Consider the following 13,045-nt stretch of genomic DNA (forward strand, 5'->3'; position numbering starts at 1 on the left):
GAAGCTTAGTGCCAATGAAATTTTATCATCTCAAGTATATACTCCTACTTGGTTCATTGAACATTTTGCACCTACATCTGTCGGGATGCTTAGGCCCCAGGCTCAAGCTTCAGGTGTATCCACAGTCTGGTAAATGATGTGGCTGGGTCCAATAACTTGTGCCACGTCACAAGATTAATTTTCCAGTTCTGAAACACTGAAACCACTAGTTGTAGCACAAAGGATTCGGGTTTCAAAGTCCTCTTGATCTGGGTACGGAGGATCCCCTGTTATCATCTGTTTCCAGGTACAACGTGTGTTTTTAGCATCACTTGTGTCCATGTATTGGACTTCAAAAATCACAAAAGATTTCGTATGAAAACATCCAGAGGCAGATGGTGTTGACTTGTATTCCCGTGAAGGCAGAGAAGTCTTGCCGGAAAGACAAATCTGCTTCAGTTCCTAGACTGCGCAGGCAGGGAAGTCACGTATACCTGGGAACTCCCATGTCATACCGAGTAAGTGTCAAGTGTACAGAACAAGTGTCAACGAACATGAGCTTACAACCTATGGACAGATGTACCCATTGTGGGCGGGGACAAAGGCAACGTAAGTTAGTAACTATTAATACTGGGACCATGCCTAGAAACAAACCCCATCCTGGTTCAGGATTGCGTTGTCTAGGCACCTGTAAACAGAAGAGAAAGCGTTCATAGACTAAAAAACCCCTATGTGGCTAAAAGTAGGTCAGGGGAGTAATAGGCATTTATTACTCGGATGTGGCAGTACCTGCAGGCTTCTTTTTGAAATGAGTGTGAAGAGCACCTGCATCTCATAAATACCACCGGGAGCAACTATTAGTGAGCAAGCTCAGCTGCTGAGGGCAGGGAGCGCGGCCTGACACAACAGTGACACCTGCTTGGCAGGTCGCTCCAGCAGTCAGCAATGACAGAAAGGAGCTGAGTGAGTATCCTCTGAATGACAGCTGTCCTGACGCAATGTCCTCGGGAAGGAGAGGAAAGGATATATGCCTGGCAGTCTTACCGCTGTGCCCTTCATCGCTGTGCTCTCTTAGTGTGCTGGCAGCGCCAGTCCTCGATGAATTCCCCGGTGAGCAGCTTACTCATGGAGAGTTTTGAAGGTGATGTCTTTTTCTCCCCCCCTTTTCTTTTTTTCCTTTTTCTTTCTTTTTTTTTTTCTTTCTATTTTTCTCCTTTCTCTTTTTTCCTCATTTTATCCTCTCCTTCCCCCCTCTTCCCCCCTCCGCTCTTTCCCTTCTCTTTCTCTCTTTTTTTTTTTTTTTGTTCTTTGCAGGTTGCATGTATTTCTCTCTCTGCTTGAATATTCCAACAGGTCATACAGGGGGTCTGTGAATTTGGAAAAATTACCTATTGGAAACCAATGAAACTCCCTTTCCTCAGGAGGCAGACTTTTCTTCCCTAGCCTGCTAATTTTTTCCCTTAATAAAGCCCTAAGTTTCTAGATGAAATGGGAAAGACTTAATCCATCTGCTCCTTGGCAGAATGGTACAATAAACCACAAGCTTCCTAAGGAAATGAAGTTGTGAGCAATAAAATTAGTCATGATGCAAACTTAAGGCAAGAGTTCTTCACCTTTTGTTAAGCTTACCTGTGCTTTTAGTCACTGCAGAGTGCGGCTACAAGAAAAAGTAACTGCAGGATTAAAGTATTGACCAGGTAGGAGGTCTCTGAGGAATGAAGCAAGAGCACAAACTGCTGCAGAATTAAGTTAATTCCCACACCACTTAGAAACCATTATCTCAGCGGACAGGGCCTAATTTATTGACAGCTTGCTAGTGCATTACAGCTGAAGGGGTTGTTCAGGGTGTTTTTTTTTCTCTCGCTGCTGCTTTGCAGTTCTTTGCATATGTGAAAAAACATTGCGGAGTTTGTGAGTAGAAAGTTTGCAGCAAATTTTTACCCATTCTGCATGGGTAAGTGAATCTGTCATCTGCAGTGATGGATTATATGTCTCTCCCATATTTTTCTAATCAAAGAAGATGCTGAACCTTGATTAGAATAAAAGCTGAGATTAATAATATTTTAACTTTAGGGAATGCAAATAAGACAATCCATTTTTGCCATCATTGCCAGCCTCTTTTTAGATCATAATGAAGTTCTGGGCAGGCAGAGAGTCTTCTTAAAGATACGATTTAAGCCATTAGGAAAAATCAAAATCACGCAGGTCCGTGAGAGATATCCTGGACTGGCAGCAGTGCTGTGTGGGATCTTCCATGGGCTACTTAAGAGAAGTTGAACCTCTTCGCTTCGAGTTCTTACTCTAGTTCTGTGCTCCTATGTATCTTTTGAAAGTAAATACTGACTCCAACTTCACAATCAAATTAAATATGTTGTGTGATTTGATAACACCTTGGAGGTGCAGTACTCTATCAGCCCCTCCTAAAACAAAATAAAGTGTCAAAATACTAATGGAAAAACTTGAGAGAATCACCTTAATTCATCAGCAACTTCCTTTGTATCTCCTTGCTAAGCACTACTTCAATTAACCAAATGTTATTTAAATGTAGATTCTGGCTATGTCCAACTCTGGTTTGCCTTTGACAGAGTTGGAGCATAAAGGTATGGTGATAGTGCATACTGATCTATGTAATGTTTGTTTGAAAAGCCTAGTCCAGACAAGTCTCTAATTCAGCTGACTTTGATGCGCTAATGCCATTTAATTCAACCTACTTGCTGTCATTGCTATGACTTTTCAAGCAGGCTGTCACTGTATAGGCATATATCAATATACGTATCACATGCTTTTATCCCGGTCTAGAAAGGGACATCGTGCCTCCAGCCGAGAAGAGGAAGGAGCAGAGGCTGCTCACTTGATACTCCCTGTTGTAAGCAACGACTGGAGAGACACGGGCACCAGAAGTCGTTCCAGCTCCCGCTGCTTTCCTGACCAGACTGCCTGGCTTGGTGCCCGCAGAAAGGAGCGAAGCTGTATATTCCCTCTCCCAAGAGCAAGAGAGGCACAGCGGCTCAGTTGTTACTCATTTGTAGGTCTCCGGGGAGAGTGCAGTTCCAGCCTTCCTCTTACTCAAATTACAAAGTTGCCCTTCGTTCCTGAGAGCCAAGAAAATAGCTCAGCTTACATGTGGTAAAAGAGAACTTGTAAAAGAAGTTATTTTTGAAGGGGCAGTGTAAAAAACAGTATTTGCATTGGCTACTCTTGATGTTGCTACTGTATTTGAAGCAGCTGGAATGTACTGTAGGTTTCCTCATCAGTCCCAGGGCTTCCTGATGCGCAGTTTAAATGCGAAGGGATCCAGGCAATAGGTTCCCTTTTTTTGAGCTTGCCCTGCTCTCTGGGAGCACTAAAAAAGGCAAATGAGCCCAGCCAGTTGGGCGACTGCAGCGGTTCATCTTCCACAGAGCTACGCAGGGACTCCCTGCATTGCTGTGCCATGGCTGATGGGGCAGCAGAGGGGGAGGAGATTGTGGGGAGCGAAAGGAGGCTTGAGCGAAGCATTCTCAGCAAGAAGAAATTGTAGGTGCAGATTACCTGGGAAGTAGTTCCCTGTTAAAGTTTTTCTGACTCCTACATATACTAGCACACGCTCAGTTGGAAAAAAGAAAAAAAGATATATATGAGCGATGACTGAACAACGGAATTACGGTTAGTTCCTGCTCCTCATGCAATAGGAAAGGCAGGCATTAGGAAGACCTAATTTTATTTCTGGTTCTGCCATAAACTTCTGTTTATTACCAGGGAAAAGCTGTTTAAGCATCAGTTTTCTCTGAAGAGAAAAGTGGGTGGGGGGAGGGAGAGAGAGATGATTCGTCACATCAGGTATTGGAAATAAATTCATTTTTTGCATCAGTAAAGCACTATAGGAATATTGGCTTATACTGCAGAGTGCAGTATTTTACTGTTTCATTTTTTTACTGCGTTTGCTCCATGTGAACAGAATATTTTCTTCCCGTGGAGCTGAACAGAATAAAAAAGGTGGAGTGAAACTGTTCCTACTTTGGTCCCTATTTGTGGCCTTTTGCAGCACCCTTTGCCCCTGAAGCCAGGACAAAGGCAGCGGGACTCCTGCCTTTCTGTTGATGCACAGACGTCTGCGGCGGAGGAACCAGGTGAGTTAATAGACAGACATACACAGTTCAGGAATGGTAATACCGCTGCTGTGGCTATTCCTCTACCTTCACCTCTTGCCCATGTATTTTATACTCGCAGAAGGACATGCAGTCTGGAGAGAAGTGCAATGAAAAAGTGGAGATCTTCCTCTCAGACTCTTCTCTGCTCCCTTTACCTGAAATGAAGTTAAGTACTTCACAGTTTGCATATAATGAAGGTTACAAATGTGCAAATTTTAACTTTTTTAACATTAACTTTTTAAGATTTTGGAGCTGATTATGTCTTTGTCTTAACTTTAACAGTCAAAAGCACTGAACAGGTCATTAAAGTCCTTTGTGAATTCAAACAGGTGAGACCTCAATTTTTTTTCTCTTTGAGATGAAGTCCTATAAGGGTAAAATCTTGTTACAACATTGAAGTGTTTCTTTTTGTAGACTTCAGAGAATTTAGAATTCTGTCAGTAAAAAAAAAAAAAAAAATTAAGTGTAATGAAGTTAAATCCTCTAATATTTGGGAGAAAGAAACAACCAAACATATTCCCTGGAAAGGGTTGCACTTTTTTAGATTTCATAGGTTTTGTCAAAGGCCGCAAACCTGGATACATGAAGTCAACAGAACAATGCTGATTTGTGCTTCCCAAAAATTTGCTTGCTGGGTTACTTTTGCCAGTGTCTTTCCATGTGCAGGTGTAAGAATCTGAGGTTTTAAGGATATCTAAAATGCACTAGCCATCCCTGTGTCAAGACCTTTTAAACATTTTCGGTGGTGTAGTTTGCTGAAGAGTCAGTTCTTGCTTCTGCCAGCCAGCTGGTGATTGCCACAGCATCTCTGGTTTAAAATGTCAAAAAAAAGTATGGGGCAACCCTAGCCAGTTCCCCTCGGCAATGCAGCAACTCTGTCTTCGTCCAAACTAGTTAGCAAGGGTGCTTTGCTCCATTTCAAGGGCACAGCTTGCTTACCAGAAGAGCTTCTTCCTGCAGTCCTTCTGCATATAGCTTCCCCGTCCTTTCAAAACCGGAAACTTGGAGAGCTGGAAACTAAGCTGGAAATCCTCTACAGATACTGATTTTTAGCAAACTGGGCCAATTGTTACTTCTGGGTGCTCAAGCATCCTGCGTAGCCTCTCGCATTCACCATTGCAAGCTGTTTGGGAGGAGGGAAAACCCAGGGAGAGGTGTTATAGACAGAATCGTTATTATCAGTTTTCCCTTATGTCCACTTGCCAGTTTTCTCCTGGGCTGCTGGCCTACATCTAAATTAAAGCCAAATATATCTAAGCTTAGCTGGGTTCTTCTGATAGTAAAGAAGGCATTTTCCTGCAGGCAGGACGGGGCTGCCGGAGACATGGAGCATAGCCTGTTGATCCAAGCTGGCATTTGTGGATATTACGTACTTTAGGCTGATTATGGTTTCAGCAGAAACCCCACTTGGGAAACCACACAGCGTGCAGGTAATTGGAAACAGAACCTGGCACAAGCATCTTCGAAAGTTTAGCACTGGGCTTTGAATTTGTAAATAGAAAAGGCCTGTGGCTCTGCAGTAAAGCGGCGGTTCTCCCAGTAAATTTCATGAAGGAAACAGAGACCTTATTGTTTTCTCTCTCCCCACATAGTTGTCTTTTCCTTTGTTTCTCTCTTTCATCTAAGAAAACTCCAGGACAGCTCCTTTAATTAAGGGGCAGTAGACAAAGATTTGTCTGCAGAGCAATGTTTGTGTTGACACACAAAGCTAAGCCTACAGGCTCTGTATTTCTCCACCTTTTTATTCTATTTCAAAAAGCAAGACACTTTTCATGTGACCTTTTTTTTAAGGTTATAATATCCCTTGTTTTAAAGGATACCTTTTTTTTTTTTCTTGTTTTTTTTTCCCCCTCTCAAGAGTTTGTGTCTAGGCAGACTACATGCACAAGACACTTTTATTTCTGTTATATTCACTAGTGTTTTTATGGGTACAGCACCAACGGTAACAACTTACATAATTATATACAAGAACCATAGATTTCACTTCTATGTCTGTCGTTAAGTAACAGGGATTTCAGTAATTTCCTTAGCCTCTGTGTTGCTTCTCCCTCTTACACTGTTCTTCTCTTTTCTGCTTCTACCCAACTCCTTTTACTGCTATTTTTAAAGTGCCAGATGTGAGCACAGTTGTAAGCAGCTACATTTTCAGAAGAACTTATTTCTAATGTTTTATTTTACAATAGTCACATGGACAGCTTCCCAGCTAAAGAAAGGATAAGTTGATTCACCCTGCAAAATATGACTTTTCAAAATTATCTGTGGCTAAACTCCTACTCACTCAGCATCTCCTAGGTGACAGTGACTGCACGTACTCCAAGATATTTTAAAATAAAATATCCCATGCTTACAATCACTGGTTGAATTATGACGATGATAGCAGGGTTTGGTATCTAGCCCAGAGAGCTCCAAGAGACCGCTGGGATTGTACATACTGTGCTTGCTAACCCAGCTCAGAGATCCACGTGAGACAGAATTTAAAGCACTGGTGGCAGTACTTTAAGTTGGGTTGTCTATCTGACCATTGCAAACATCAGTGGAACTGGATCGGAGAGAGGAAAAAAGAGGGGGAAAACCAGTCAAAAATATCACAGGATAAAGAAACAGTATTTTGAGTCTTTTGATGAATGTTCCTCCAAATGTTAAAAAAATCAAGTTCTTCCAGAAGTACATTACTCATTACAGAAGGAACGAAACTATTGCCTTACTACTAGAAGGTGGCATATAAATCTAAATGAAGCAAGCAATGCTAAAGCAAGAGACAGCCAAGATGTGCACAAACATGTGAACCCGTGGGTTGGCTGACAAATAATGAAGTGATACTGCCAGTGCAGAAGTGCTGGGACAGGCAGGGGGGATAATGATCTCTTGCGGTAGATGAGACATGACTGGAGCATAAGCATGGAGGGAAGATAAGAACTGTGCTCAGACAGAAGGCCTGTTCCCACACCCAGCCTTCAGTTTCCTTCACCAGCATTGCTAACTGCTACTCTACTAACTCCTAGCATAAACAAAGCAGAGGCTTGAGAGTGACGGATGAAAGGTTTACAGCCTGAGTGTTTGAGAGCTCTGCTCAGCTCCTGCTCAAATGCCTCCCCTGAGTCACGTATTTGGTTTGCTGTTACCTATTGCACTTCCTTGAAATCGGTTGTTGCCTCAAAAGAAGGCATACCATTTGTATTTTGTGGTTTCAGATCAGGGTACGGAGGAAAGGCTGAAATGCTTACAAAAATGTAAATGATTTGTTTTTCACCATTTTGAAGATTTGAAATAGTTTGTCATTTTGGATGCCTGGGCAAAATAGCATCGAGTGTTATCTGTTGCAGGCTTAATCTAAATTTAAAAACACTGATGGCATAACTTGCAGTCAGATAGAAGTTGTGCAGAAGGAGAGTGTCAAACCTGTCCTGTCTCTACCTCGTCTATCCAAAGTGCTTAAATCCAGAGCTGAAGTGGTTCACCAGATACCCCTGCTGCCACCAGGGTGATCTCTCCAGCAGCCTGCGATGAGCAGGGAGAGGGGCTGGGAGCTGTAGTCTGCTCTTCCACCTGTCTTGTTCCTCTTGGCTTTGTTTAACTGCCTAGAGTGCTGCTCCCATCAGCTCCCACAGCAGCAGCAGCAGCAGCAGGCAGGGGAGGCTAAGGGGAGCAGGCAGGGAGAAAGAGTAGGTTGTAGTAGTAGTAGAGGCATTGGCTGCGGGGGCTTGTTCGGTTGGATGGTAAAAGAGGGACTCATGGCCCTTGTTACAGCTCTACATCCTATTTACAGGATGGAGGAAACCTCTGATGCCAAGCCTAGTGGCTCTCCACGCTGTTTCCACTCTCTGGGCTATATCTGAAGCACATCAGCTTTTGTAGTCATGCCAAAAGTACCCAGTTCTGCAGAAGGCTGCGGTTCCCTGCTCTGTGGATAGCCCCTGACACCCTGAACCCCTCCTAACCACCTCCATCTCTTCCCACCTTTCTTCATGGCAAAGTCAGTGACTCTTATTAAGCACATACTAGATGGTGGTGCCCTTCCTAGCAGAACTCTGATGCTACCTATCCATTTGTCTGAGGGAAATGCAGGTTGGGTTTTAGCTTGGCTGGACTCATGCTTCATATAGAGGCAATGTGCACGTGGTGTGGTGGGTCTCTGAAGCACTGTGGTCTGCATTTGTAAGACAGCTGATTGCAGGAATGGCCTGGTGTAGATGGAGTGAATTAAACTGGCAGAAGGTTTTTCTGATTTCGTGATCGATTCTGGCTAGGGAAAAGTTGCAATGCTATAATTAAGAAGACAATGTTTTCTGCCAGGATCAGCTGTGTTTCACGTAAGGAGGCTTTATGGTAGAGCTAACTAGGAAAACAAAACTAGGCATGGGCGAAACCTTAGAGCTTAAGTCATCAAAAGGCTTGGATATGTCAATACTCCAGATTATTTTTAAAAAATCTTGAGTCACTGAACAGCTGACAGGAATGCATGCCCCTTCTCTCCCAGTGACTACTCTCCAAACTAGGCTATGGTGTTATTTCCCTGTTACAGTCCAACAGCTATTTCATTATTCAATGCCATATGTAGCCATTTGCAGAGAAAAGACTGAGAAAGGCATCTAGAAAACCTTCTAGACTGCTGGTTGTATCAAGGGGTTGTGGTGCTAAGAGTTCACATTTCCCTGGGCAGAGAAAAGGGATGAAACTGTTTTTCCCTCATTTACATTAAAGCTCTGACAAGTTGTCTCTGATACACAGGACTAATCTCTCTCCCTGCATTTTGCGCAGATCCTGACCCAAAAAGAAGGTTCTGAGAGGTCTGGCTTAATGAGAGCTTGTAAGTGTGATAGGCCTAGTTGATGGACTTGGATGGCACATGGAGATAATGTAAATGTGGAGCTGTATGACAGTGCTGCACTTTTTCAGTTGTGCCCAAGGGAGCATTTAGGTTCTCAGGGCACTTAGACTCAGTCTGCAAAGTGGTGGAGATAAGTGGTTTGAGTGTGCCTGGAAAAAAGGCTGATGCTGATGAATTAGTTTCATAGAATCATAGAATTATTTAGGTTGGAAAAGACCCTTAAGATCATCACAATGATTGGTATGCTTACAGGGGTGGCAGTGAACACAAAACTGGGGTTTGTCCCAAATCTTGTCCCTCTCTGGAACAGAAGTGCTCCAGCTCACTGGGATTTACAGTGCACAGTCATCCCTTGTATTAGCTGCCTAAAATGACTATTTTCAATGTGAGACTGGCTCCATCCCTTTAAAATCTGTGGCAGTTGTGCTGCCATACCCTTTCTTAACAGTGTTGTCACTAAGACCTCTCCTAGTGCCTTTCGTACTTTAAGAAGTTTAAAACCACACTGTCCTAGACCCTCCAGGCTGAAGGCAGTCTCATTCCCTCTTGTCACGACAGTGCGATGATGCTGAGAGGTACAGGACTCGAGAGACGTGATGCAAGAAGGTGCTGGACGCTGCATTTTGCTGCAGACAGGTTCAGACTCTGGTCCCTGCTCTCAGTGTTATTCAGTTGTTTATGCAGCAGAGTTTTAATGCAAAAGGCTCTGGGATCAGGGATAAAAACCAACATGGTTGGCCCTTGCTCAGCTGTGGGCCACCATCACTGCAGGCAGTGATGTCTCTCGTGGTCTCTCCGATCTCCTGGAGCCTGCATTCCTCTCAGCAGAGAAGCCCAGTTGCCGCTGTGCATATGTCTTGCTTAACAAGTGAAGTAAAAAATGAGAAACACAGTGTGGTGTACAGGATTAGATATATTTAACTTTGCCATGCTAGTTTTACTTCAGCTTTAATTCATCCCGGCTTCTCCACTGACTACTGTGGAGTTCCTCTGGCATCCCATATTGGTTCAGCAGCGCGGCGAATCAAGCTCATCGTTGGAAATTTGGTGCAATGATTAAAGCGGCAGCTGTATTTATTATTTGCTCACGCAGTCAGTTCTCAGACTGCTCCTCTGCTGCGTCCTTTCGCAGCAGTTTCTCTTGCTGTGTCGGGTTTGCGGTAAGCGATATCGCTAATCTCCCAGGCTGGGCCTCTGCACGCAGGGTGCTTCCTCCTTGCTGACAACTTGCCTGGGAGGGATTTTGTGCTGCAGACCTTGGAAAAAAATAGACAAAACAGAAGAGAGAAATGTTCCCCTTCCTCCTTTGTCCGTGTGTGAAAGTGAGCGTGTGGGATTCTGCCTCTGCCGCCGCACAAAAGGGCCTTTCTCTCCGGCCGTCCCCAGGCTGAGTTTTCTCACTGTTCCCACTGTTCTTCCCTCTGGATACGATTCAGGGGACAAATTGGGGTAACTAAATGTCCTCTGCTGTTCAAAGGGGTTGTTGCAGCTTACATAAAATACACTGACTCTTTAAAACCATAACCAATTCATCAAAGTCATTATTATTCTGTGTCACATTGGGGTTTTTTTTCTGCATTTGAATAGCTTTAACAATATTTAGAGAGTATTGTATAGCACCATACGCATGCGTAATTTTTCTTCCTAAATACATATAAAATATCCTCAAACCTTAACTAGAATAACCTCTGTATTTGAAAACTATTGTGCTTAGCTTAACTGTTCGTGCTAATACAGTCTCATTGGTGAAATGCTGTACCCAGGTGAGCCAATGGAGAACATGTCTTTTTTTTACTGTAACGGGATTGAATTTCACCCCTGGGGTTCAGTGGGATTATTTTGTGTGGAAGCTAAGCAGATGTCAGTGCCACATTGGTGCCATATTTGCAAACAAGCACAGAAGGAGAAATACCTCAGGGAGAAAATTTCATTTAATGACAGGTAGAGATATTAAAAATGTATCTTTTCTGGAGGACTTTGCTGTAACAGGTTAAGACTGAATGAAATGCCTTGGCTTTACCTTTCTTCTCTTTCAGAATGGCTTTGAAAATGTGTAGGAAATTGCAGGACAGATTTGGAGAGCTGACTGCAATTCTGTCAAGAAGAGGTAGCACAAAGTTGGTAAATAGTAAATGTAGAATAACTAGAAGGTGCACCAACAAGGGGACATAAAGTCTTTTAACCAGAGAGCCTAGTATATTCAAAACTGTACCTAATGATGTGAATATTTTCATAGATGCAGGCCTTGCTTTTGCTACCTCAGGTCATGACTACAGTCATGCCGTTTTCAGGGAGACGTGCCTGAGTCTGCCTTGCGTTGTACATGACGTTCCAGGCGGGCAGGAAGTAACTTGTATGCTCCATGACTTACTTGATTTTGCAGGTGCCCAAAGTGAGCTCAGGCTGTTGACCTGAACATGCTATTCCTCTGAAAGCCTTTGAACTTTGAGTTTTCTTCCCTGAGTTCACCAAAACAAAGTTGTTCATCTCCTGGATGTAATGAAAGGCCAGTTTTCTTCCATCCCATTCCCAGACTGTTTAGGCAATGTAATACTTGAAGTAAGCTTTATTTCTTAAAATTTTTAATGCCATATAATCTGTTTCATGTCAACTTCCTGGACAAGATCCTGGACACCTTATATATGCCTGCTTTAACCATTTGCCTGTCTCATGTTTATCTCTGTCTTGTAGTAACAAGTGTTCCAGTTTCCTCCTGTTTCTTTTTCAGATTTTACCTTCTGCATCACCCACACGGAGGCTGAGTGTGTCTTCTTTCCCATATGCCATGGCTGGCAATAAAAATGAACTTCATGACAGCAAGGAGGAGTTTGCACTTCAGAACTGTTTTATCACAGAAAGTGTAACAGCATGCATCTTCTTCTGGGGATGGAGTCGTGCAGTGAATAGATATGGCAACAAGCAAGGGGCCTGAAGTAAGGCATGAAAACTGCGGGCTATTCCTAAGTGGAGTAAAAAGCTGGGCATTTCCCTCACACCTTAAGGAAAAGTAACAAATGGCACAAAATGCTGCTCTTGTGGATGAGAAATTAAATGTGAAATGGAGGTAGGGAGCAGCTGGCCAGGTGGCAGAATCCCACCAAATCCCTCAGGGTGATACTGGAAAGCAAAGGATATTGGGTTACAGTGTGATTCTGCTATGTACCGAAGAGAAAGTTGCCATTTAAAAAAACCAGTCTGAACAGCAGCATTATTTGTAAAATGGGGATTAATGACACTTCTCTTCATGGCAGGGGTGAGACCATCTGAAATACTGCACCTACTTTCAGGCATTGTCCTTGACTGGAAATGTGGACTCACTGGAGGGAATTCAGAGGGCAGCAAAGGGAACATGAGGTTTAGGAAATGAAGAAAGTTTCAGAGCACTGGCTATGTTTAATCTAGAAAATGAAACTCTGAGTGGGGAACATGAGAAGTCTTTCATTATGTAAAAGGGTGCTATTAAAGAAGATAATGATCAGTTGTTCTCTTTGTTCATTTAGGAAGTGCAAGAAGAAATCAGATTAATTTTTGCTTACTCTGCAGCTAAAAAGACTCAGGCTGGATACCATGAAAAGTTTGTTAAGGTAGTAATATTCCTATTAGTCTACCTGAGGATGCACAACATCCTCATTTCTTCATTGGTTTACTACCAAAAATCTCAGTACCTGAAATGTGCTTTAGATAACACTTCCTCTGCATTTTGTAACTTCTTGATGTGTCTTCAGGCCACACAGAACTACTGAGCAATTTCTGGATAAATCAAACAAAGATGCCATGTTTCTAACAATACGTGCTAATTATCTTGAGAGCACTGTCTGAGAGATTATGGGCTCACCCATTCCCATTCAATTCTCATGTTGAGCTTTGGAGAGAGCTAAGCATGCTATAGTCTAATAAAGCACAGGAGAAAAGTAAATTGGAAAATCAAAAACCCTCAGAGGATAACAAAAACATGGAAAATGATTGATTGATTAAATGATTAATGCAAAGAATGTCTGAAGATGCTGTGGGGAGAAGGAACAGGCGTGTGAGAAAGTGGCCTCGGCGAAGCGAGGCATGCAGATGACGAAGGAATATCTTCCTGACATAGAGCTGTGAAAGAGCCATG

The sequence above is a fragment of the Aptenodytes patagonicus genome, chromosome 3 (genome assembly GCF_965638725.1).
Source record: "Aptenodytes patagonicus chromosome 3, bAptPat1.pri.cur, whole genome shotgun sequence".
NCBI lineage: Eukaryota > Metazoa > Chordata > Aves > Sphenisciformes > Spheniscidae > Aptenodytes > Aptenodytes patagonicus.